The sequence below is a fragment of the Ornithodoros turicata genome, chromosome 1 (assembly GCF_037126465.1).
Source record: "Ornithodoros turicata isolate Travis chromosome 1, ASM3712646v1, whole genome shotgun sequence".
NCBI lineage: Eukaryota > Metazoa > Arthropoda > Arachnida > Ixodida > Argasidae > Ornithodoros > Ornithodoros turicata.
The window spans coordinates 88,385,515-88,409,554 of NC_088201.1; the positions used below are offsets into that span (position 1 = coordinate 88,385,515).

Sequence of the window (24,040 nt, forward strand, 5' to 3'; positions counted from 1 at the left end):
AAATATATTGCACTCTGACAGGATAGGTGTACCCAGTACCCACCTCGATCAGCGATGCCACCGCTTGAGCGAACACCGTTTGTTGTTTGACATATCCGTACCTGATGTCCTCAGCTGTTGTGATAACCTGGAGACAGCAATATGGCGGCCGGCTCAATTGCTCCCTGCTGCCTGACCTGTTGTGGAAGACGACTATGAGCGGCGTCTGCTCGCCGTTCTGTTTTTGCATAGCTTACGTGTCGTACACGTTGCTGCTTCAGCGATACTTTAACTGAAGCGTGCACAAGTACCAACTTGTGTAGCTGACACACTCATCGACGGGCAAACTGGTCAAAACCAAACGCCACGGTCGCCTGCCCACTGTTGCCAGCCGTGAGCTGCTCTCGATTTCGTGCATGATCTCCTACCCCAGTCAAAAAATGCGTCGCGGTAATGAACTGCATTTTGGGATCACATGTACCAATAAAGCCAACTTGTGAGCCAGGTACACTAGATTAATGCTTATTGAAGTAGCAGCACTAATTCTAATCGAATTTCACTGCAAAGTCTTCTGACACGGATGCCCACACGACGTCCTCTGTCCATCCGACGTTCGTAGTTCATTGTATAATTTTGGGACATTAGATATCTTTTAAGGGTATCCTACGGAGATCTATAGGACATCGATTCAGGCAGTTTGTTCTGGGATAATAACCGGACATCCGTAGGACAGATGTGGTTGACTGGGCCGATAATCAGGGCCTCATATCTTGACTTCTTGCATGTCACTTCTTACGAGGTGCACCACTGCACCTCGAGCACACCCAGTGCTTCTTCACCTGTGCTGTTGCACTCGTACAAGACATGTGATGCCATTCAAGACAACACTCGCATATGATGGAAGGAGCATCGCCGATGCATGCTAGACAGCTGCCACAGCTCCATGTGTCAAGTCTTTTCTTGTGGTTCACGACGGCTTTTAGAGCTTGCAGCCCTTCTGGTGTAAAATAGTCCGTCACCAGGGACAGGTTCACGGACTCGTCCAGGATGCCATCGGATACCCTCTCTGGCCTCACCTCAACCTAGTCCTCATCTGCAAAAAGGAGGAGCACGTGATAGGTAAGTGCTAACAATCTGGACGAGGATAAACACACACGACTGAGCACAGCCATAGACATGTACTGTAACAGCCATGAGTGTCCTATTTAATCATGCAAATTGCATCTGCTCATTGCAGTTGAGATATTTACTTGCATGCACCAACTTGCCATAACTTGGCCACTCACCAATTAGAGTCAACTGTCTCAGTGCATCTTGTACAGCTTGTTCGTCTGCAACCCATGACAGGATCTTTCTCCTCTTCTCACTGGCTGACAGTTTTACGAATGGTGTTGCTGCGGTTCTGATTTTCTTCTTGTGCAGGCCAATGACAGTCTTCTCAGCTCCTTTTGGTCGACCACGCTTTCTGACAATGGGTGGGACCCTGATGTCTGAGAGGCTGGATGTTCTGCCACTGACATCCACAGCAGAGAAGTGGCATTGCTGTTCACTGTTGTGCCTGGCTGCTCCTCGTGGATCATCATTCACAACAGTTGTTGCCAGGGGAGTAGCTGCCTCTGAAATGGATTGAGTCTGAGGGCCCCTTTCATCCTCAATGCACATGTGCTGCCCGTCATCGACGGCTGTAGGTGTGCTGGAGATGTCAAGAGCAGGATGTAGAATACCCAGCCATTTTTCCTTCAGGGAACGAAGGTCTTGGATCCGCTGGAGGTATTCCTCTCCAGTTGCCTCCGACGCCAGTCCGGCAAGGTCTTTTGCCAGTTGCATGGCTTTCCGGAAATTCTCGTGCTGAGGCAGGCAGCGTGCTTGTCGTACTGCTGTCCCCGTGATCGTGAGGCATACATGGTTCCAGTACGTTCTGGTTAGAATTGTAGTAACCTTTGGTCCACCTGCTGTGGCACAGCTCCAGGCAGTACAAGTCCGCCCCTTCAAGTTCTCTTGCTGCGAATATGTGGCGGCATGGCAGCAACATCGATTCTCTTGTGGAGCACGTGCAGCTGTTTGCTGTCACAACAGTGGGCCCAGATGATAATATGAGTGAGTATGTGCCACGCTCTCTTGCAGGCAGCTTTACTTTATGACTCAGGTGGAGCTCTCTCTTCACTGAATTGAAGGCAAATTCAGTCAAAGTGTTGTAGTACTGCTGCTCAGCTCCTCGGCAAACTTTATTACTTTTTGCTTGTGGATGGCCTGTGCTGCCTTGTTGTCGCAGCTCTCATTGCGGTTCATGAGGACAGCAAATAGCCCATCGACAAAATCTTCAAGAGAGCTGAATCTTTTGATAGCAGATTTTAGGTCCTTGTTCAGAGACTCCAGTCTGTTGTTCGTGCTGCTCAAAAAGTTGGAGACATGGAACTCCGGGCCCAGTGACCACTCGTTGGAGGGTGATTTCATCTCAATTCAGGCAAGCCCGTCCGTCGAGGTCCTTCGATTTTGCTATATGTATATTTTTTGTGTGAAAGCCACATCTTTGTGATGAACATTGGCACAAATCTGGAACTTCAAATCGGAACGGATGCCGAGAAAAAAATTGATGCGCGCACGACGGTGCCTCATCGGAGCGCACGACGGAGCACTCGGGCCGAAGTTTGAGACAACCCTATGCGCCCTACGTACAAGTGACGGGGACGACATTTTTTCTACCCTTCTCTACATACTGGACTGTAACTGTGTGGCATACGCTGATACCTACTACCGCCCTTTCGCGTGAGAAAAAATCGCAAAAACACCGTAGAGCGCGTTTTTGCGTAAACTTTGTCGCCTTCCTGTCGGGGAAGTGGACACTAGACCAAAGTGATTTTTACACTGAAAGATAGCCCATTAAGTGCTCTTTCTAACGGTATGCTGTTAAAGATTATGAATGATAAAGCTAAGGCGGTATGAGGGAGCAAACCGGGATCACCATCGAAAAATACGCCGACTTCACGGATCGATTTCTCAAAAACCCCACCTTTAATTTTCTCGAAAAAAATATCATGTATTCATCATTCTATTGCCTTTCAAGCGGTGTAAATTTTGTAGGGACTAAAAACATCTAACAACCATAGCGGAGCGAAAAGACGACACATGGTACGCAGTGACATCTCACAGGCGTACGGTTGGATTAATACACCGCAGTCGTGCGCTAACGTCTGTATATCCACGTCACCATTTATTCCCTGCGTTCCCATATGCAGGGGAATGATCCCTAGTAGTTTCTTGCGCCGTCATCGTGTAGGCGTGTTTATATTTTTAAACTATATGAGATCTAACGCCAAAAGGCCAAGATGCTGCTGCCAGCCTTCCGGCTCTTTCCTTGCATTTCGCTTCGCTTTGCATTCATTCGCCACCTATCACGCGTCAACGCATCTTTGACGAACACACGTCCGGCTTCCAAAGCCACGTCTTGGGAGGTCGTTTTCATTAGGTCTGTCGCCGGAGCGCTGTACTTTACAACCTAACACTTCCTTTCCTGTGTGCTTCGTAGACGTGCTAACGAATATGACCTTGCCAGCTTACCTTGTGGCTACTAATCACCAGGGGAGAGGGTCGAGCTTGAACAAACGCGTGTTCTTGGTTCTGTCCAAAGTGAAGGCTCCAAACCATTCCGTGTCCCTGTTCGATATAGTACCATGTTTCGACTCGTCCACAGTACGGAACGTGCCTATTGTGCGGATTACGCACGACGACATCGTAGGAGGATCTACAAGCAGCGCGGCTTCGTGTCTGTTTCATGCCTCGACATCGATGCACTGAAGCAACTCCTCGGCTCGGATGGCAGTGGTGCAGTCAACGATGAATACCAGTTGTGCAAGAACTGCGCAAGGTATTTCCGTTCAGCTATAGCTGAACTTTCTCAGTGGTCTCCTCCCACATCTCCACCAGACGCAGTGTACGTTCAGAGCGCAGAAATTGTTGCTGAAATTAACGAGAGTATTTCCACTGCGAATATTGATGTCACTCCACTGCGGAACCCAACGGCAGTAAAACGGGAACGAGTAGCGTCGTACGTTTCGCGTAAAAAGAAAGAAGTTGGCAACGCACTAAGCAAGACAATAAGCCGCAAAATCAGTGAGGCATTTAATGTGGATGAGCCTGCGACGTCCGATGCAAGTTGTTCGAGCTGCTGTACCTATGTACAAAATATTAGGAGCGCGTACCAGAAGTGCACCTCGCATCAACAGCGGTGTCGACTCCTAACACTTCTTCATGAAAGCATGACAAAGAAAGAAGCGTTGAGACTAATCCCAGAAGCCACAAAACACGTCATAGAGAAATCAAGAGCTCTAAGGGCGAAGCACGGAGTGTGGGCAATGCCCGAGAAGTACACGGGACACCCTGTCAGCGAGGCTGACGTAGTTACTGCGCTGAAATACTATCTCCAAGACGAGATGGACTGTACTGTCCAAAGCCCTAACAAGAAGGATGTTATCCACGTACTGAAAGACGGCGAGAGAGTGGCTGTGACGAAAAGGTTTATGACATGCACCATACGTGAAACCTTTAACCTGTTTAAAAGCGCTCATCCGTGTATCAAGATGGGAATAACGAAGTTTTATACACTCCGGCCCAAGTGGGTGCAGACAGTCCCACGTCAACAGCAGTGTGTGTGCTCGTACTGTGCGAATTTCGACTTGGTCATCGCAGGTATCAACAGTGCTTCATCCGCGCAGCTAAAGGGAGAGGACCTAAAGACGATGTCTTTGTGTGATGAGCCACAAGATGCCTGCTTTTCCCAAGACTGCACACGTTGCGCAGGGGCCAAAAAGATTTCTCTGCAGAAATTGAAGATACAGCGGGACGACGACGTTAAATGAGCAGTCTGGGAAAATGGAGACCTCATAACGAAGACGCTAAAAGCACCACAATTTCTTAAGGAAGTCAGGAAATGCACCGCTGTTTACATCAAGCACGAACACATACGCAACGTCCAGAGGAACGCCATCTGGAACGAAAAATATCTTGTCGAACGATGTCATGTCGTGTTGCACTTTGATTTTGCCGAAAACTGGTCAGTGAATCTATCAAGCGAGGTCCAGGGACGGTACTGGAAAACAGATCAAATTTCTTTATTCACTTGCGTGGCAACAACACCTGTGTCGACAACGAGCTTCGCAACGGTGAGCGACGACATGTCCCATGACACGGCGCACGCACTTCTAGCCCTGGACAGGATAGTTGAGGCCGTGGAAGAAATTCTACCTGTATTCACGCATCTCATCTATGTCTCAGACGGCGCAGCTGCGCACTTCAAGAATAGGTATCAGCTGTACGAGATGACGAAGAACAGGCTGCTAGTGAGATGGTTGTATTCTGCTAGTGGTCACGGCAAAAATCATTGCGATGGTGTTGGCGGTTCTTTGAAACATATGGCAAGCTTACACAACCTGCGGTGTACAGTTGCTGCAGGTATTCGAACACCTGCTGATTTCGTCGGTGTTCTCAAAGAGAAAAATCACTCAACGCACCTGCTGGAAATTCCGTCGAGCGACATCACGGTGTTCCGAGAAGCAAGAAAGGAGGAGTGGGGGGACGGTCCGTCCCGTCGCAGGCATTCGTTCCTCCCACGTGTGGTATAAGAAATGGAATAGAGGGTTCGACAATGAAGACGTCCTGCTAGCAAGAAGCGTCATCGACATGTATCCGCCTGAGTGATTGGGCCTGGCTTCAGGATCCGAACATTCCGTAATCCAGACCCGCTGGTTCGTGATGCATGCAGTTCATCTACTTCAATTTTGTGATCTTGTGCCCGTGAATTCATAGACTCACGAGCCACGAGCCTCGTGATGTCCAGTGCCACCTTGTACGTGTCATGTGAAATACATTTTGTACGCGGAACAGAGAGTAAAATACATGCATGTAAAGAATAAATACTAAATAGCTGTCTGTCAACCTGTGTCCTCTTAACGTGATATCTCGTGACTGCGGAAATGGAAATACGCCCGACGGTACAAGAAAGAGTTTGGGATTATTCGCTTGCATGTAGGAACGCAGGAAATAAATGGTAACGTGGATATACAGACGTTAGCGCACGCCTGCGGTGTATTAATCCAGCCGTACGCCTGTGAGATGTCACTGCGTACCATGTGTCGCCTTTTCGCTCCGCTATGGTTGTCAAATGTTTTTAGTCCCTACAAAATTTATACCGCTTGAAAGGCAATAGAATGATGAATACATGATATTTTTTTTCTTAGAAAATTAAAGTGGGGTTTTCGAGAAATCGATCCTTGAAATCGGTGTATTTTTCAATGGTGATCCCGGTTTGCTCCCTCATACCGCCTTAGCTTTATCATTCATAATCTTTAACAGCATACCGTTAGAAAGAGCACTTAATGGGCTATCTTTCAGTGTAAAAATCAATTTGGTCTAGTGTCCACTTCCCCTACAGGAAGGCGACAAAGTTTACGCAAAAACGCGCTCTACGGCGTTTTTGCGATTTTTTCTCACGCGAAAGGGCGGTAGTAGGTATCAGCGTATGCCACACAGTTACAGTCCAGTATGTAGAGAACGAGTAGAAAAAATGTCGTCCCCGTCACTTGTACGTAGGGCGCATAGAGTTGTCTCAAACATTGGCCCGAGTGCTCCGTCGTGCGCTCCGATGAGGCACCGTCGTGCGCGCTTCAATTTTTTTATCGGCATCCGTTCCGATTTGAAGTTCGAGATTTGTGCCAATGTTCATCACAAAGATGTGGCTTTCACACAAAAAATGTGTAGCAAAATCGAAGGACCTCGACGGACGGGCTTGCCTGAATTGAGATGAAATCACCCTGGAGATATCCCGCCAATTCTTATTAAAGTATGCGAGCACTGGTCTTGGTGCGACTTCTTCCAACTTGGCCAGGAGCTTTGTATAGTCGTCCTTACTCTTTGCCCACACCATAGACTGTAGGACCTCCAGGCAGACTTCCCTCTGAGCCGGTGAAATACCCAACTTTTCACAACTAATTTCCCGCCCAAATGTCCGCAGCGCATGAAATATGCAGATTAGCACATTTGCGTTGGGAAATTCTTTTTTCAGCAGCTGGCGCTCTTCGAGATCCTTGTCTGCCATGATGCATCTGGTTTCTGTCCATGTTGGGTTGCATCCCTTGAATTTCTGTAGCAACCACTGAAGACTTTGTTTTTATCTTCTGAACATAGGATGCCTACGCCAGCAACTTCTGTCATGCCGTTGCCGTCTTCAACATGGATAATGAAGATTGGACAACGTATCTCAAGGAGTTTGTATGTTGCATCGATGGCGATGAATTCCGGGTAGCACTGCATCTTCTTCTTCATTCGAGCATTGGTAATGAAGAGTCCCCTGAATTCTTTCTGGCCATCCAAGAGCAAATGGCAGTCACATCCTAAGGGCAGTACGAAAAGTTGTGAATGAGTGATTGAACCGCGAAGTTCAAGGGCTTTATTTTTTTTAAATTTGGGGGTAGAAACCAAGAGGATAGCTTCGTGCCAAAAATTCATGCAAATTTGCGTAAAAAAATGATCATCAGACCAAATTTGGGGAAAATCTGGCTTTATCGTAGAAATTAAGTTTGTCGTACCATTTACCTGGAGTTTTAGGAGTAAACAACTGTGTATTTTGTGTAAGATTTGTATGTCACTGCCTAGAGGGGTCTAGCTTAGGCACGGCTTCACGATTTCGGGCTTAACCAACTACAGGCAAACTCCAACTCGGGGAAAGGTTGGGCTAAGTTCTAGAATTTCAGGGGCTAAAACTGAGGAAGCGATCAGTGCAGCCAGGAAGACAAGAACTGGGAGGCCTTACCGTACTTCTCCTTCACTTTCGTGACAGTTGCCTCGATGTTGTTTCGTGAAGGAGATGAAAAGGCTGTGACGATGTTGTTGAGGTCCTTTCTGAAGGTTACCTTGTTGGTCTCTTCTTGAATGCTCTTCCTCACAAGCTTCGTGTTCGCACCAAGCTTTAGGAACTTGTTTACCTCTTGTCGCATTGCCTCAGGGAGACGGCGTTGATGCGGTAAATGTCTGTGTAGCTCCTGCATGGCAGCAACATGAATTTCAGTTGAATGAAATTTGAGTTGTTCTTGATGTACAGAACAATGACTGATGACCGAGAAGCTGTAGTGAAATGGCTGTGCATTGGGGCATCCCATTCTGTTTTTGACAGAGGGCTGAGCTTCTGTGGACCACAACAAGCACACACCTTTGATGTGACATGATTGTGCTTGTCGTCAATGCTGATGATATGCAAGGACTCCCCATCTGGCGTCGCACGGCATTTAATCCGTGCTGGGAAGCCTGCTTGGTAAGTGCTGTATTAAAGAAATTGACATGTTGCTTAAATTTGTGTTGCCCTCCTTTTTTTGTCACCTGCTCTTACCTTGAGTTCCTGATTCCCTTGGACTTAGTCTGGAACTTTATGCCACCTTTGATACAATGATATGTGAGCTCGTAGTATACAAGCTGTGGATTTACATGCTTGGTAACTTTCTTTCGAGCAGCGTCAATCTTTCGCGAGTCACGCTTGTAATAGTTCTGGCATACAGCCTTAGAGTAGCTCTCAACAGCTTTGGCGAGTTCATCGGGTGTAGAAAACTTGTCACTCACTTTTAACATGGTTTCCATCATGAAAGACGCAGTGTCTCGCACGGCAATCGGAAAGCGCGCCAAGTTCGTAGCGTTCGCGGTTGCCGTGCGACGAGCCACGTGACAAGGAGCGTAGCTGCACCAAAGCGGCGCTTGGCTTGCATGGGTGGTCATGCTGATTGGCCGCTTACGCGCTTGTACAGGTTCATGAGTTCAAGTATTAAGAAAGGCCAAAAGTGTCTACATGGCAAGTACGATGCCAAAGCAAGGAACTAAACCCTAAGCATAATTTACTTCGTTAAAAAAAAAGACACTGTTAGTTAGCAGTTTGATATGTCTGTCAGATACTTTCGTGCTACTGTCAAGCCCAGGGGTCGAGAACCCGCGGGCCGCTTCGGCCTAGCTGCACTACAGTTGCGGCTTGGCGCAGACTGAGCGCACGGCAAAAATTCCGGTGTTTAGCTGGGCGAATTCCGAAAGCAAAAGTATGCTTTATGTGTTTCCTTTCCCGCGCTTAAAATTAACAAAAGGTGAAAGATGGAAGTCACTGAAAAGGGTAGCCAGCTGTAGGAGTCGAACACATCAGTTCTCTCATGTAACAAAAGATGTTTGTCGTATTCTCGTACCATAACTTATTGAGCGGAACAAGCAAGCTTTCAGTATTAGTTGCACTTGTGGAATGGTCAGCTTGTCATTCAACAGCGATTAATAATTGCGGCAGGCTAATTTAGACTTATTTTAGAATGGGTTCAAATCTCATCTGCGGTCCCTAGAAAAAAGTCGACGACGAGGGGGGGGGGGGGGGCTGAAATATGGCCCTTGGAACTGTAAAGGTTCCCGAACCCTGGCTCTAGCCCCTTATGGCGCACAACGTGTAGAGTCGCCGTCCGATTTTTCGGACTCGGCGGGGATCTCGCAAAAGTCCGAATAATCGAGCAGTCCGAAAAAACGAATTTCGCTTCAAAATAAACTAAGCGCTAGTAGGCTGGAAAGATTTGTCGATGCTTCCCTAACGCGCTTCCAGCTCTGCCTGATAACATCAGCTTCTATTTCCCGAAGCGATATTTCGTCAATGTACACTATCAGAGGCACCGCCGCATCAAGTCCGCAAGTAGGCTTCACCTAACGCATGCGAGCTTTAGGTGAAGCTCGCTTTACAGCGCTCTCGCGCGACTCGCGGGCAGACAGCACGCGCTCGGCTCGGATGGTGGTGGTGATGGTGAAACGGCTTGCCGTTGTCGGCCTCACGTATGTGGGCAACGTCACGACTGACGCCCTGGGGAAATGTGCGTCCTGGGCCGACTTCTAGGGGAACTGTGCCGACATATGTCTGAAAGCGTCTGAGGAAAACCCAGGAAAAACCCCAGACAGCACAGCCGGCACCGGGATTCGAACCCGGGTACCTCCCAGTCTCGACGTGACATGGCCGGCACGCTAACCACTGAGCCACGGGAGCTGGTGCTCGGCTCGGAAGACGCAAAGGCGCTACGACAGACCTCTTCTACTCAGAGGAATGGAAAGTCAACAATCATCAATGCCTATTTTTTTGCCTCAATATTTTAGTTGGTTGATTTCTTTTGATACGAATTTCGGGTGATACCAATATTTTCTGTCACCCCAAGAGAGAAATTCGCGGGTTGGGCAAACAGAGTCCGAAATATCGAGCGACGGAGCTGCACGACGTCCGAAATTTTGGATGTTCTTATACATCACCTCTATGGGACCCGCGGCCGTTCCGCGAACGAGTCCGAGTAATCGAGCATGTCCGAAAAATCGGTCGGCGACTGTACATTACAGGAAAGCGTGTAGTACTCAGGGTGCTGCCATATAGCTGTGGTGCAAGATTTGTCTGCGAAGGACGACAATCTCTTGTCTCAAATAAATGTCTGTTGCTGGTATTGACTCCGTGTCTTCTCTCAGTCTCAAGGTTTGGTTTCTCATTGTGGATGTTCACTTATGCTCGCCGCCGCCCTTCCTTCCTTCCTTCCTTTCCTAATATGGTAAGATTTCGGAAGCGCGCACAGGATTGTGCGTGACTACTACTGCAAGTCACTTAACCCGCCCCACCATCGTACACCGTTCGCTGGTTCTGTGGGGCGCTAGTCCAAGGGTGAGCCAAGATAAAGTACCAGTTTATAATGGCGACAAAACGAATAAAAAGAAAATTTGGAGTCAACTTACGCAAAAACTAGGTGTGCGTAGCGGGGGAGGGGGGAGGCTTTGAAGCTCTGCCCCCCTCTCCGAAACCATGACTTAGTTGTGCATTTGGGAAAGGGAAGAGGGAAATCCTCCTCTCCCATATAAACCTCCCATGGGGCCTTCCTTTATTTAATTTCTGGCTGCGCCCGTTGCCAGAACACTCGTTTCTTGCTACAGTTTTACTTGATAGAGGAACCTTATCTGATGGCTCATGGCTAAACCGTGAAAGTCTGGAAAAGCATTGCCTCTAACATTCCCAATGGCCTATGTGCGGTTCAAAGCTCCATCCACGATCCGACGAGGTGTGCAGCGGTACACTAGTGGAGCAATGACTAAATGAACTGTGTTAAGTTAGTGAAACGGAGCAGTCTTCCTTTACTGAATCAACTAGTTTCAGTATTGTCGGTGTAGTCAGCTCTGTACTTTTAGCACCATTTCCAACTAGGTATATACCGAGCGTCCCAGCCAAGTGCTAATACAATGCAGAAATAAAGAAAAAACGGTACCTTTTCTATGCCATTTGTGTTAAAAACAGGCACATCTCACCACGTTTCCAACACAAGTATCGAAGAAAAGGCACCGATCTTCTCTATAGAGTCCCTTTTTATTAGAAATATCGTTTGCATTTAGCCGGGACACACTGTATACTGTAACCTGAAACGCCCTGTACATCTTTTATTTGATTCATTTGGGTATGCCTGCCTTACCTTAATAGACCGGCAGCACAAGGTAGTTGTCCACGAGGTCGGGTGTGCGCTGCCCGAACTCTTACCATATCAGAAAAAAAAGGGCGGCAGCAAGCAGGTGAACATCCACAATGAGTAATGAAACCTTGAGACTGAGAGAAGGCATGAAGACTTAATACCAGCAACTGACATTTATTTGAGACAGGAGACTGCCATCTTTCGCTGACAAAATCTCGCACCACAACTGTATTGCAACACAGTGAATACTACACGTCTACCTGTACTGTGCAAGTTGTCCGCCATAAGGGGTTAGACATTTGCAAGAAAGTATCTGATAGACATGACACACTGTTAACCAACAGTACTTTTTCTTTGTGTACTTTTCTTGTTGCGAGGTAAATTATGCTCAGGCTTTAGTCCCTTGCTTTCGCACGGTCTTGGCATAGTGCTTTTCATGTAGACATTTTTGGCCTTTCTTAATGCATCAACACATGTATGTAAACAAGTGCATAAGCAGGCCATCGCCCATCAGCATCACTACTCATGCAACCCAAGCACTGCTTTGGTGCAGCTACGCTCCATGTCACGTAGGCTTGTTGCAGGCAACTGAGAACGCTGAGAACTTGGTGCGCTTTCCAACTGTCGTGCGAGACACTAAGTCTTTCATGATGGAAACAATGTTAAAAGTGGGTGACGAGTTTTCTATGCCCGATGAATTCGTCAAAGCCATTGAGAGCTACTCTCAGCCTGTTTGCCAGGGCTAGTACAGGCGTGAAGCACAAAAGGTTGAGGCTGCTCGAAAGAAAGTTACAAAGCATGTAAATCCACAGCTTGTACACTACGGGCTCATATACCCTTGCATTAAATGTGGCATGAAGTTCCAATGTAAGTTTAAGAGAATCAGGAACTCAAGGTAAGAGCAGGGGCCAAAAAGGTAAGGCGACACAAATTTAAGCAACATGTCAATTTCTTTGATACAGCACATACTAAGCAGGCTGCCCAGCACGGATTAAGTGCCGTGCGACGCCAGGTGGGAGTCCTTGCAAATCATCAGCATTGACGACAGGCACAATCATGTCACATCAAAGGTGTGTACTCAGTCGTGGTCCACAGATGCTCAGTCCTCTGTCGATAACTGAATGAGCTAGATGCTGTAATGCACAGCCATTTCACTACAACTTCTGGGTTATCAGTCATTGATCCGTACAGCAAGAACGACTCAAATTTCATTGAACTGACATTCATGTTGCTGCAGGAGCTACACAGACATTTTCCTGAGGCAACGCGACAAGAGGTAAATAAGTTCATCAACATTGGTGCGAACACCAAGCTTGTGAGGCAAAGCATTTAAGAAGAGTCTGATAAGGTAATCCTCAGGAAGGACCTCAACAACATGGTCACAGCCTTCTCATCTCCTTCACGAAACAACATCGAGGCAACTGTCCCCATACTGAAGGAGAAGTATGGTAATGCCTCCCAGTTCTTATGTCCTCCTGACTGCATTGATCGCTTCATCACTTCTGAGCCATTCATTCTTAGGGTGTAACCCAACATTTCCCAGAATCGAGGTTCGCCCGTTTTAGGTTAAACCTGATAGCTAGACACCTCAAGGCAGTGACATACTAATCTTGCTCAAAATACAGAGTTGATGACTCCTAAAATTCGAGATGAATGGTACAATGGACGTTAATTCTACAACAAAGCCTGATTTCTACCAAAATTCAGTCTGATGATAATTTTTCCACCCGAATTTGCGTAAATTTTTTACATGAAACTACCGGCCCAATTTTTACCCCAGAATTTGAAAGGAGGAAAGAAAGGAGGAAAAGGAGGAACTTCAGGGTTGAATCATTTCTACATTCACAACTTTTTGTAATACCCATAGGATGTGACTGCCATCTGCTCTTGGATGGCAAGAAAGAATTCAGGGGACTCTTCATCACCTATGCTCGAATGAAGAAAAAGATGCAGTGCTGCCCGGAATTCATCGCCATCTATGCAATATAAAATCTTCTCAAAATATGTTGTCCATTGTATATTTTGCACGTTGAAGACCGCAACGGTGTGTCAGGAGTTGCTGCCATAAGCGTCCTGTGTCCAGCAAAGTCCCCAGTCGTTGCTACAGAAATACAAGGAATGCAACCCAACATGGGCTGGCACCCATGGCAGATAAAGATCTCAAAGAGTGACATCTCCTGAAAGAAGAATTTGCCAACGCAAATGTGCTAATCTGCATATTTCATGTGCTGTGTATATTTTGTTGGGAAGTTAGATGTGAAAAGTTGGTATATCACCGGCTCAGAGGGAAGTCTGCCTGCAAAGAGCAAAGAAGACTATACAAAGTTCCTGGACAAGTTGGAAAAAGTCGCATCAAGACCAGTGCTCGAATACGGGACTGGCTGGATATCTCCAACCAGTGGTCGCTGGGTTAAAGTTAGTTAAACCTGCTGTCAAAAGTTGCAGCTCTCTTCAGGGTTTTGTTAACAGCTTTATTTATATTACATATATATATATATATATACTTTTAATTTATTTTCTTTATTTTTGTTTATATAAATTATTTTTCTTTATATTGTATATTTGTTTTATATATACTTATATATGTGAAATAGTGTAGTGTAATAGTGTAGTTGTTATATGTAATGTGTTATAATATGTATGTAATAGTATAATAGTGTAGTGTAACCATCCGCCGGAAGCTGCCGTTTACGCAATGGTCCAGGGAAAATGGCGGGCGCCCAAACCACGTGATCCCCAGGGGCCACTCACAGCGTCTCCGAGGTGCAGCGCGGGAAAAAAGCTGGGGCCCAGTGCGCATGCGCAGACCGACCTCCTTTCTCAACCTCCTCCCCCTTCTCTCCTCGGGTTTTTAGTCTCTCCTCTGGTCCCCCTACCCCCCAGCCTCGTCCGTTTGTCTTCGGCGCTAGCTGTAGAGCAACGATCATGCTGTCCCAAAGCAGACAATCAAAAAACGATGGTGTATGACAAATCAAGTTTATTTGGCCTCCGGAAATGCCTCGAAAAAGCTACAGTACATATCTTTTTACGTCTTGTAACAGGCTTTACTGGAGCTTTAGGTGCTTCGACATCCAAGGGCAGTTCAGAAGCCAATGCTGAGCTATGTGCGTCGTCGTTGCCCATGGCTGCGGGAGAACTTAAAAAAAAAATCTATTGATGATCCGTAACTCTGCACGAAAATCACTGCTATGATAGGCAGTCGATCTTGATTTCGTATTTGAACACCAAAGCGCATTTGTCACGAATGTTCATAGATCACAGTGAATGAACGGCTGCGACGTGCATGATGGGCAACTAGCATAACCACACATAATTTGATTAGCGGCATATCAGAAACGTACAAGTTACGGCAATGCACTGCACAATGAAACGCCGCTAATGTACTGAATGACTCGTAAATGTTGTACGTAATACACTTAACGTGATGAACCTGCATTACTTCCTTCGGTCACAAAAAAGTAATCAAACTTGTCTTACCGTTCACCTGCAGTACGTCGGAAAGAGTGCAGACTTCCTCTCTGACGATTTCTGCGTCCTTTGGAGGTGCAGGGATTCCATGTCATGATCGTCTTCCCTCTGTTGTGATGATGAGGTGGATATGCCATTCCGTTCTCACATTAGCAGTTCGCCACAATCTAAATCTAAAGCATTCAAAACCCTCAAACTACCCCTAGCGTCTGCGTGCACAACGGTTGCAGTCCGAGAGAACACGCGTGGCCGGACAGACGCGATGTCTCCTCTGTCGTTTTTCTTTCTCCTCCGTTCGACGAATGGTGGTGGTGATGGTGAAAGGGCTTGCCGTTGTCGGCCTCACGTATGTGGGCAACGTCACGACTGACGCTCTGGGGGAATGTGCGTCCTGGGCCGACTTCTAAGGGAACTGTGCCGACATATGTCTGAGAGTGTCTGAGGAAAACCCAGGAAAAACCCCAGACAGCACAGCCGGCACCGGGATTCGAACCCGGGTACCTCCCAGTCTCGACGTGACATGGCCAGCACGCTAACCACTGAGCCACGGGAGCTGGTCCGTTCGACGAACCGTTTGGATACGCGCGCCTCAATCAAATGACTCTCGCCCAATCAGCGCGAAGGAAACTGACGCCAGTTTTTTAGACCAATGAGCGTCCAAATATACATATGTTGTGCAGCCAATCAGAGATATTCCGAGCTCGCACGCCGGTGGCGACAATATTTTCGAGGCGGTGCGTTTCGCTTTAGAGCCGGCGGCTGGTGTAACAGCTTAATATTGTGTATAATAATGATGTGTACATGTACATATATATTATAGTTTTATTTACTATACTTTATATTATTTATTTTTATACCTACATTTAATACTCATATTTTACATTTATAAATTTTATTATATATTTTTATATATGCTAGTTATACAGCGTGCACAACGTTAAGCTTCCACGAGCGCATAACAAACAACACTAAAAGAAAACCGGAGCCATCTTTATGCTACTTGAGTAAGAAACAGATGCTTACTCAAGTAGCAGAAAAATACCGCCCGGTTTTCCTCTGTCCGTCTTGTGAAAGCTTAATTTTGTTCACCCTGTATATTTTTTCTGTTATTCCATTTTCTCTATTTTTATTAATTATATTTTATTAATTATTTGTTTGTATTACATATATATATTCGTTGTCGCTGTTAACTATTTGCTGTCCTAATGAACCGCGATGAGAGCTGCGACCAACAAGGGACCACAGGTCACCCACAAGCGAAAAGTAATCACGTTTGCCCAGGAGGCTGAGGAGCAGTACTACAACACTCTGACCGAATTTGCCTTCAATTCAGTCAAGAGATATCTCCAGCAGCGTCATAAAGTAAAGCTGCCAGCATGAGAGCGCGTACTCGCTCACACCATCATCTGGGCCCACCGTTGTGACTGTAAATAGTTGCATGCGCTCCACAAGTTGATCAACGTTGCTGCCAAGCCGCCATATATTGGCAGCAACAGAACTCAAAGGAGCAGACTTTCACTGCATGGAACTGTGCCACAGCAAGTGGACCAACGGCTACTACAATTCTAACCAGGACATGCTGGAAGCACGTATGCCCGAAGCAACCCGACTCGCGATCACAAGGACATCTGAACGACCAGCACGTGGCCTGTCTAAACATGACAAGTTCCGAAAGGCCATGCAACTATGAAAATACCTTGCCAAACTGGCGTCGGAGGCAACTGGAGAGGAATACCTCCAGCAGCTTTAAGACCTTCGTTTCCTGAAGGAAAAACGGCTGGGTATTCTACATCCTGCTCTTGACATCTCCAGCACACCTACAGCCGACGATGACGGGCAGCACACGTGCGCATTGAGAATTAAGGGGGCCCTCAGACTCAATCCACTTCAGAGGCAGCCACTCCCCTGGCAACAACTGTTGTAAATGATGATCCACTAGGAGCAGCCAGGCACCATGAACAGCAATGCTGCTTCTCATCTGTGGATGTCGGTGGCAGAACATCCAGCCTCTCAGACATCCGGGCCCACCAATTGTCAGGAAGCGTGGTCGACCGAAAAGAGCTGAGAAGACTGTCATTGGCCTGCACAAGAAGAAAATCAGAACTGCTGCAACATCATTTGTAAAACTGTTGGCAAGTGAGAAGAGGAGAAAGATCCTGTCATGGGTTGCAGATGAACAAGCTGTACAAGATGCACTGAGACAGCAAACTCTAATTGGAGAGTGACTAAGTTTGCAAATTTCAACAGATAATCGCCAAAGCAAGCACATTTTTCTTCTTTGTTATGGCAAGTTGTTGCATGCAAGTAAATATCTAAACTGCAATGAGCAGATGCAATTTGCCTGATTAAATAGGACACTCATGGCTGTTACAGTACATGTCTATGGCTGTGCTCAGTCGTGTGTGTTTGTCCTCGTCCAGATTGTTAGCACTTACCTATCACGTGCTCCTCCTTTTTGTAGGTGAGGCCAGAACGGGTACCCGATGGCATCCTGGACGAGTCCGTGAACCTGTCCCTGGTGACGGACCATTTTACACCAGAAGGCTCTAAAAGCCGTCGTGAACCACAAGAAAAGACTTGACACATGTTGCTGTGGCAGCTGTCTAGCATGCATCGACGATGCTCCTTCCATCATATGCGAGTGTTGTCTTGAACAGCATCACGTCTTGTACGAGTGCAACAGCACGAGTGAAGCAGCAGCACTGGGTGTGCCCTGAGAACTTACGTGTGTCGTCTTCTGTGTCCGTGTCTCTCGGTCTTCTTCATGGGTGCTCGAGGTGCACCTCGCAAGAAGTGACATGCAAGAAGTCAAGATATGAGTGCCTGATTATCGGGCGCCTTCTGTAGAAATTACAACAGTAATAAAGAACAATTACTCAATTCAACCTACACATTGAGCCCCCATGTTCAATGTTTTTTTTTTTTTTTTGTTCGTTCAAGATGGCTACATCATCACCTGGAATAATACGTTTCATAATGAAAACACGGGACAGCTGCCGCCAGTGAGGTTTGAACTCACGACCGCTGGTTTACGAGACCAGGGCTCTACCACTGACCTATAGCGGCACGTTCTGGCGTTTTTCACCTCCCTCTACGAACGCCTAAGCCGTCCAATATTTGCATAGAGTAGTCATAGAATGAATACTGTTCAATGTTGTTTTTTTGTTCGTTCAAGATGGCTACATCATCACCAGGAATAATACATTTCATAATGAAAACGCGGGACAGCAGCCACCAGTGAGGTTTGAACTCACGACCCCTGGTTCACGAGACCAGTGGTCTACCACTGAGCTGTAGCGGCTTTTCTTTCCCACCAGGTAATAACGTTTATTTACAAACATTAAAATAGGCTATGACTGTACAGTGTTAATGAGTGATGGATGATGAATGAATGATGCACACCGTAGCATCCAAATACACAGTATACAAAAAATACATGGTACACAACACACAGGTTACACAGGTCACACACAGAGAGTAATAATTTACATAGAGGACAGCGATTCACACAGATGTTCTAACCACGGTGCAATGAATACTGTTCAAGTTGGCTACCTCATCACCAGGAATAACGCGTTTCATAATGAAAACGGGGGACAGCTGCCGCCAGTGAGGTTTGAACTCACAACCCCTGGTTTACGAGACCAGGGCTCTACCACTGACCTTTTTTTCTTTTTTAAACCTTTATTTGACTTTACTTTTGTAATGAAAACCTACATAAAAACCACGAGGCGTCTTCGCACTCGATGCTTCCAGAACTATGGGGGTAGGCCCTGCTTGATGGTCGCCTTAAACTTCCCGAGGTTTCCCCTTCCTGTGAAGTTGGCGGGGGGGGGGGCTTCTTAAGGTTCTTGTTGTGCCTGCGATCTTCCTCCTCAGCAGCGTCCTGAGGGCATCGTCTTCTCTGCCGTCCTCTAGAGCGCAGACAGCGGTGTGTATCCAGGTTAAGCTGTTGATGAAGTTAATCCAGGGTGCCTTGGGATTGGACTCGCATTCCGCAAGCGCCATCCGGAAGCGCCAGAGGGCGTGGGGGCCTACGGTCACTAGAGCTGCTGGGGTGTTGTTGTCTTCACAGCCTTCGAAAACCAGGTATTTCAGTGAGGTCCAGTCAATATTTACATCGAGGTCAGTGTAGAGTCTAAACTCCCCCCAAAAGTCCCTTGCCCTTTTGCAGTTCACGAAAACGTGGAGCAACGTTTCTTCTGCTGTGCACAGATCGCAGTTAAGGGACCACGGCACAAAGAACTTCTTTCGTTACAGCCACACTTTTACAGGAAGCACCTCGCAGTGGAATTTGACGAAAAACCCTTTGCTACTGGTTGGTACCAGAAGCTTTCGGAGTCTTCGGAAAACGTTTTCGGCCTCTTTGGGGAGTGCTATCTGGCGGTATAGGGGATACGGAAGGAGGTACTCGATTGTGTCCCAATAAAGCCTTTTCTTTTTCACTTTGCATAAGTAGTCCCAAGAGAAACGATCTTCAAAGAAATTGATGGCAGCTCCGACTTCTTTGTAGAAAGTCCCAGTTTGTTTCCTGGTCGTGTGGGCATCCACTCTCACAGTCCAACTTTTAAGGTAGTCCGCACTGAAGGTTTGCATGCAGGTTCTGAGGAACACATAGCTTTCATCCCTGAAGTAGATGAATCTCTGGACCTTCAGCTTGATGTCAAGGTTCACAAGCCCTAGGCCGCCCATCTTTAGATTCCAGAACAGGTTCGTTCGCCGCATTCGTTCCATAGGAGAGTTCCAAATGAATGTTGCACAAAGTCTATGGAACCTGCCTACCGTTGCGCTGCTATACCTTGTGCACTGTGCTGTATAGTAAAACAGGGTACAAGCAAGTGTTGCAGATGTACGCCTTGTTGAAGAGTGAGATGCGCCTGCCGTGCCCTGGGCTGAGCGCTCCTCGAAGGCCGTTCATCTTGGGTCTCCACAACTGTTCCGTAGGTTTGTGAAGGTAGAAGGGGACTCCAAGATACTTGTCGAGTGTTGTTTTTCAGTGTATCCCGAGGAAGAAGGTCGGTGCTACGTCCCACGTCCCTAGCCACGTTCCTATAGTCTTCTCGACATTTAGCTGCGCTCCAGAATGCTTCGTAAACTTTTTTATGGCTTGGAGCGATTCGCCTACGCTTTCTTTTGATGTGCACACCATCACTACGTCGTCGGCGTACTCCAACAGCTTAATGTTTTCTGATCCGATTTGCAGACCCTTGATACGTTGGTTTGCGATTATGTTACGACAGAGCGGCTCGAGATAGGCTGCAAAGAGCAGTGGGGAGAGTGGGCACCCCTGCCTAACTGATGAGCGAATGTCTATAGGTTTGCTCAGTTTGCCGTTTACTAGTAGCCTGGCGCCGATGTCGGCATAGCACACTTTCACCCAGTTCCGCAGGTAGTCTTCCACACCCATTTTCTCCAGGACAGCCCATAGATATTGATGATTAACCCTATCAAAGGCCTGCCGGAGGTCGACCTGGAGGATCCCAAGCTCTGCGGGAAGGATTTCCGCTGCTTCGCATAGAGCTCGCATGATATGTAGGTTCCTTCCAATACTTCTGCCTTTGATACCGTACACCTGGTGGTGTCCGATGACGCTACGCAGACAGACTTTTAGTCAGGTGGCAAAGACTTTTGCGAGGATCTTATAATCTGTGCTTAGAAGGCTGATAGGGCGGTAGTCATTCACCGTAGCTGCTTCCCCGTCGTTGGCCTTTTTCTTCGGAATAAGCACGGTAAAGGACTGGCGCATCGATGGTGGAAGTAGCTTGCGCTTTCCGATGTCTTGTACACTATCTTCAGTATGAATGACAGTGGCGTTGCGAATTTCTTGTAGAAAAGAGATCCGATTCCGTCAGGCCCAGGACCCAGGACATTGGGACCCAGTCTCTTGATGACTTTCTCTATTTCCTCTATTGATATCTCCTCGTTCATTGACTTCGCTAGCTGTTCGTCCATTTTAGGCAAAGTATTTAAGTTTCTTATCAAGGAAGGACCTTCTTCAGCGCCTGTCGAAGCGAAGAGTTCACTGTACTTTGCATGGAACGCCTCTTCTATCGCCTCTTGCGACTCTACTATGCTACCCGAGACGTTCAGGGCCGAGATGGTGTTGCCGTATGCTCTTTCTCGCTCCCGAATAAGAACGACTTTACTTGGCTGTTCATCCAGGGAAATGTCCTTCAGTCTACTTCTGACTTGAGCTCCTTCATACCGCCTTTCCATAATATGAAGAATTTCTTTCTTCAGATGTCGTATATCTTCTATGTAGCACCCCGGGCTACGATTTTCTTCTGCTATGAGCAAACGCAGATCCCTCATCAACGTCTTGGTTTCTTCTCTTTCTTTATGTTTCTTCAGCTGGCTATACTTTATAGCTTTATTCTTTATCTTCCCTTTTAGGACCTCCCACGCTACTGCATCCACTTTCCCGTTATCCAGGTAATCCCTTATATCACTTTCCAGTTCGAGCCTGAACTCCTCATCTTCCAGAATGCTCTCATTCAGTTTCCAGGATCTAGCTCTAACGTTATCTGTTGGACCTTCCTGTGCTCTCTTACCATTCCAGTTGATTTCCACGCTCACCAAGCCGTGGTCAGTAAACGCCACCGGGCTGACCTTATAGTTACTTGCCAAAGTGTCCCACTCCGCTGAGAAATAAATTCTGTCGAGCCTCGCGTGCGACGCTCCTTGCCAGTAGGTGTGGTTCAGTGTGTTGCTTCTCTCCCGTGTCCACTAGGCTGAAGTCCCGCAGCAATCTCTTCAATTCCGTCACACTCGGATCCCCCCTAAAAGGGTAGCTGCAGTCTGTTCTACTCGTGACGACATTAAAATCTCAATAGAAAGCGACTCTAGCGGGGGTGTCAACTAATACTCGAAGCTCTTTGAAGAAGTATTTCCGCTCTTCGTTTTTATTTGGTGCGTAGACACAGACCACCCGTACCAGATGATTGTACACGAGAAGATCAACAATTGTGAACCGGCCCCTTTGGTCCAGTATGGTGTCCACTACCTTGAACCTCCGCTCTTTTCTCACCAGAATCGCTGTCCCTGCACTATGTCCCTGGCCGGCGGAGTGGTAACACCAAAACTTGTGCTTGAATAGATTAATCAAATCTTTCTCTTGGTCCACCGTCGAAATTTTTGTTTCCTGGAGGCAGATTATGTCCAATTTGTGTAGATTTATTGTTTCCAATGTCCATTGTTTTCTGTTCCATCGGATAAGGCTATAAGTGTTCAAGGTTCCAATCTTTATCTTCTTTATGGTAACAATTCAGAAGGTGCTAGACATTTCCGAAGGCCCCCTTGTCCAGCTGTGATGCCCCTACCTCTTCAAGCTGCATTACTTGTCTTAGCGCATCGCTCTTTTTCCACCGGTTCTCTTGCCTGGCTTTCCATCTTTGTTCCTTCAAAGTTTCTTTTCCTTTGGTTTTAAGTTTTTCCAGTCGTTTCCTTTTGACCCTATTTTCTTCAACTTCTGTCATATCCATATCACTGTTATCTGCATTCTCGTCGTTCTCCTTTTCTATCTTTGGTTGCGTCGTGGTGGGCGTTTCAACTTCAGCTCCAGTCTGATCTCCTTTCTTATCGTCTGCACTGGCTTCTTCGCTTCTTTCAGTTTCATCCTCGTCCATCAGATGCTCCGCGATTATGTCGGAATCTTGACCTTTTGTCTTGCTTGCATACGTTTGCACGCATTCTTCTGCCTGGTGACCGAAACTTTTGCAATCTTTGCATCGAGGTGTTTTACACTGACTTCTTATATGCCCTACCTGTTTGCACCGCAAACAAAGAGGCGGGTCTCCCGGCGCTGCTACCAGAATGGGGTCTCCCCTTATATAAATCATGTACGCGATGTGGTCCACGCTCAAGCTTTCCTTGAGTCGCAGTTTGACAATCCTCGTTGTGGTTCCTATTCCCGCAAACTCAGGGCACTTCCATTTCTCCCGGACAATTTCTTTTATTTCACCATAATCTCTCATGGCCTCATGGATGGCTTCGTTGGGAAAGAGACTCGAGACCCAGTGCAGCTTTATCGATATCTCCTTTGCGTGCGGGTCAATTATTACACACCGTTTCCCCTTCACCAATATTTCTTTCCGTTCGATTAGTTTGTTTTTCTCTTTCTCACTGTTGAACGATATGACCCATACATGGTTGAATCGGTACGCTCGAAAGGTCACAATAGCCTTGCGCTCTACAACTTGCCTCAAAGGCTCGTCAAAGTCAAGAATCTTGTAGGGCTTCGCCGATGGGTCCGCATGCATAAGCAAAGTATTAGCAGAAAGGTTACCTGCGGTAATCGTGGGATATATTAACGTGTAGTCGCTGTTGTTCATCTTAGGCCTAGTATCCACCCGGCTTGACGCCGTTCGCTCCGAGATCATCCTGCATCCGTACTCAGCAAGTGCCGGAAGTAGAATACTCTCTCTCTACCACTGACCTATAGCGGCACGTTCTGACGATTCTCATCTCCCTCTACGAACGCCTGAGCCGTCCAATATTTACATAGTGTAGTCATAGAATGAATACTGTTCAATGTTGTTTTTTGTTCGTTCAAGATCGCTACATCATCACCAGGAATAATACGTTTCATAATGAAAACGCGGGACAGCTGCCGCCAGTGAGGTTTGAACTCACAACCGCTGATTTACGAGACCAGTGCTCTACCACTGAGCTATAGCGGCACGTTTCGAAGTTTCTCACTTCCCTCTACGAACGCCTGAGCCGTCCAATATTTGCATAGAGAAGTCATGCAATGAATACTGTTCAATGTTGTTTTTTTTGTTCGTTCAAGGTGGCGACATCATCACCAGGAATAATACGTTTCATAATGAAAACGCGGAACAGCTGCCGCCAGTGAGGTTTGAACTCACGACCCCTGATTTACGAGACCAGTGCTCTACCACTGAGCTATAGTGGCTTTTTTTTTTTCCACCAGGTACTCACGTTTATTTACAAACATTAAAATAAGCTATGACTGTACAGTGTTAATGAGTGATGTATGATGAATGAATGATGCGCACCGTAGCATCCAAATATACAGGATACAAAAAAATACATTGTACACAACACACAGGTTACACAGGTCACATACAGAGAGTAAAAATTTACAT

At 46.8% G+C, this 24,040-nt stretch overlaps 1 long non-coding RNA gene and 4 other non-coding genes across 5 annotated transcripts; all 5 read right to left on the minus strand.

Moving 5' to 3' along the window:
- Positions 1-14,961: 14,961 nt before the first annotated feature.
- LOC135365949 (uncharacterized) lies at positions 14,962-17,778 on the minus strand. The gene is made up of 4 exons (XR_010414035.1): positions 17,659-17,778; positions 17,369-17,598; positions 16,630-17,014; positions 14,962-15,041 (listed from the first exon to the last, which is right to left on the minus strand). It is a non-coding gene; the product is annotated as an uncharacterized LOC135365949 (long non-coding RNA).
- A 149-nt stretch (positions 17,779-17,927) lies between these two features.
- Trnat-cgu (transfer RNA threonine (anticodon CGU)) lies at positions 17,928-17,999 on the minus strand. Its single transcript has one exon. It is a non-coding gene; the product is annotated as a tRNA-Thr (tRNA).
- A 163-nt stretch (positions 18,000-18,162) lies between these two features.
- On the minus strand, positions 18,163-18,234 carry Trnat-cgu (transfer RNA threonine (anticodon CGU)). Its single transcript has one exon. It is a non-coding gene; the product is annotated as a tRNA-Thr (tRNA).
- Positions 18,235-23,539: 5,305 nt separating this feature from the next.
- On the minus strand, positions 23,540-23,611 carry Trnat-cgu (transfer RNA threonine (anticodon CGU)). The gene has a single exon. It is a non-coding gene; the product is annotated as a tRNA-Thr (tRNA).
- A 164-nt stretch (positions 23,612-23,775) lies between these two features.
- On the minus strand, positions 23,776-23,847 carry Trnat-cgu (transfer RNA threonine (anticodon CGU)). The gene has a single exon. It is a non-coding gene; the product is annotated as a tRNA-Thr (tRNA).
- Between the last annotated feature and the right edge of the window lie 193 nt (positions 23,848-24,040).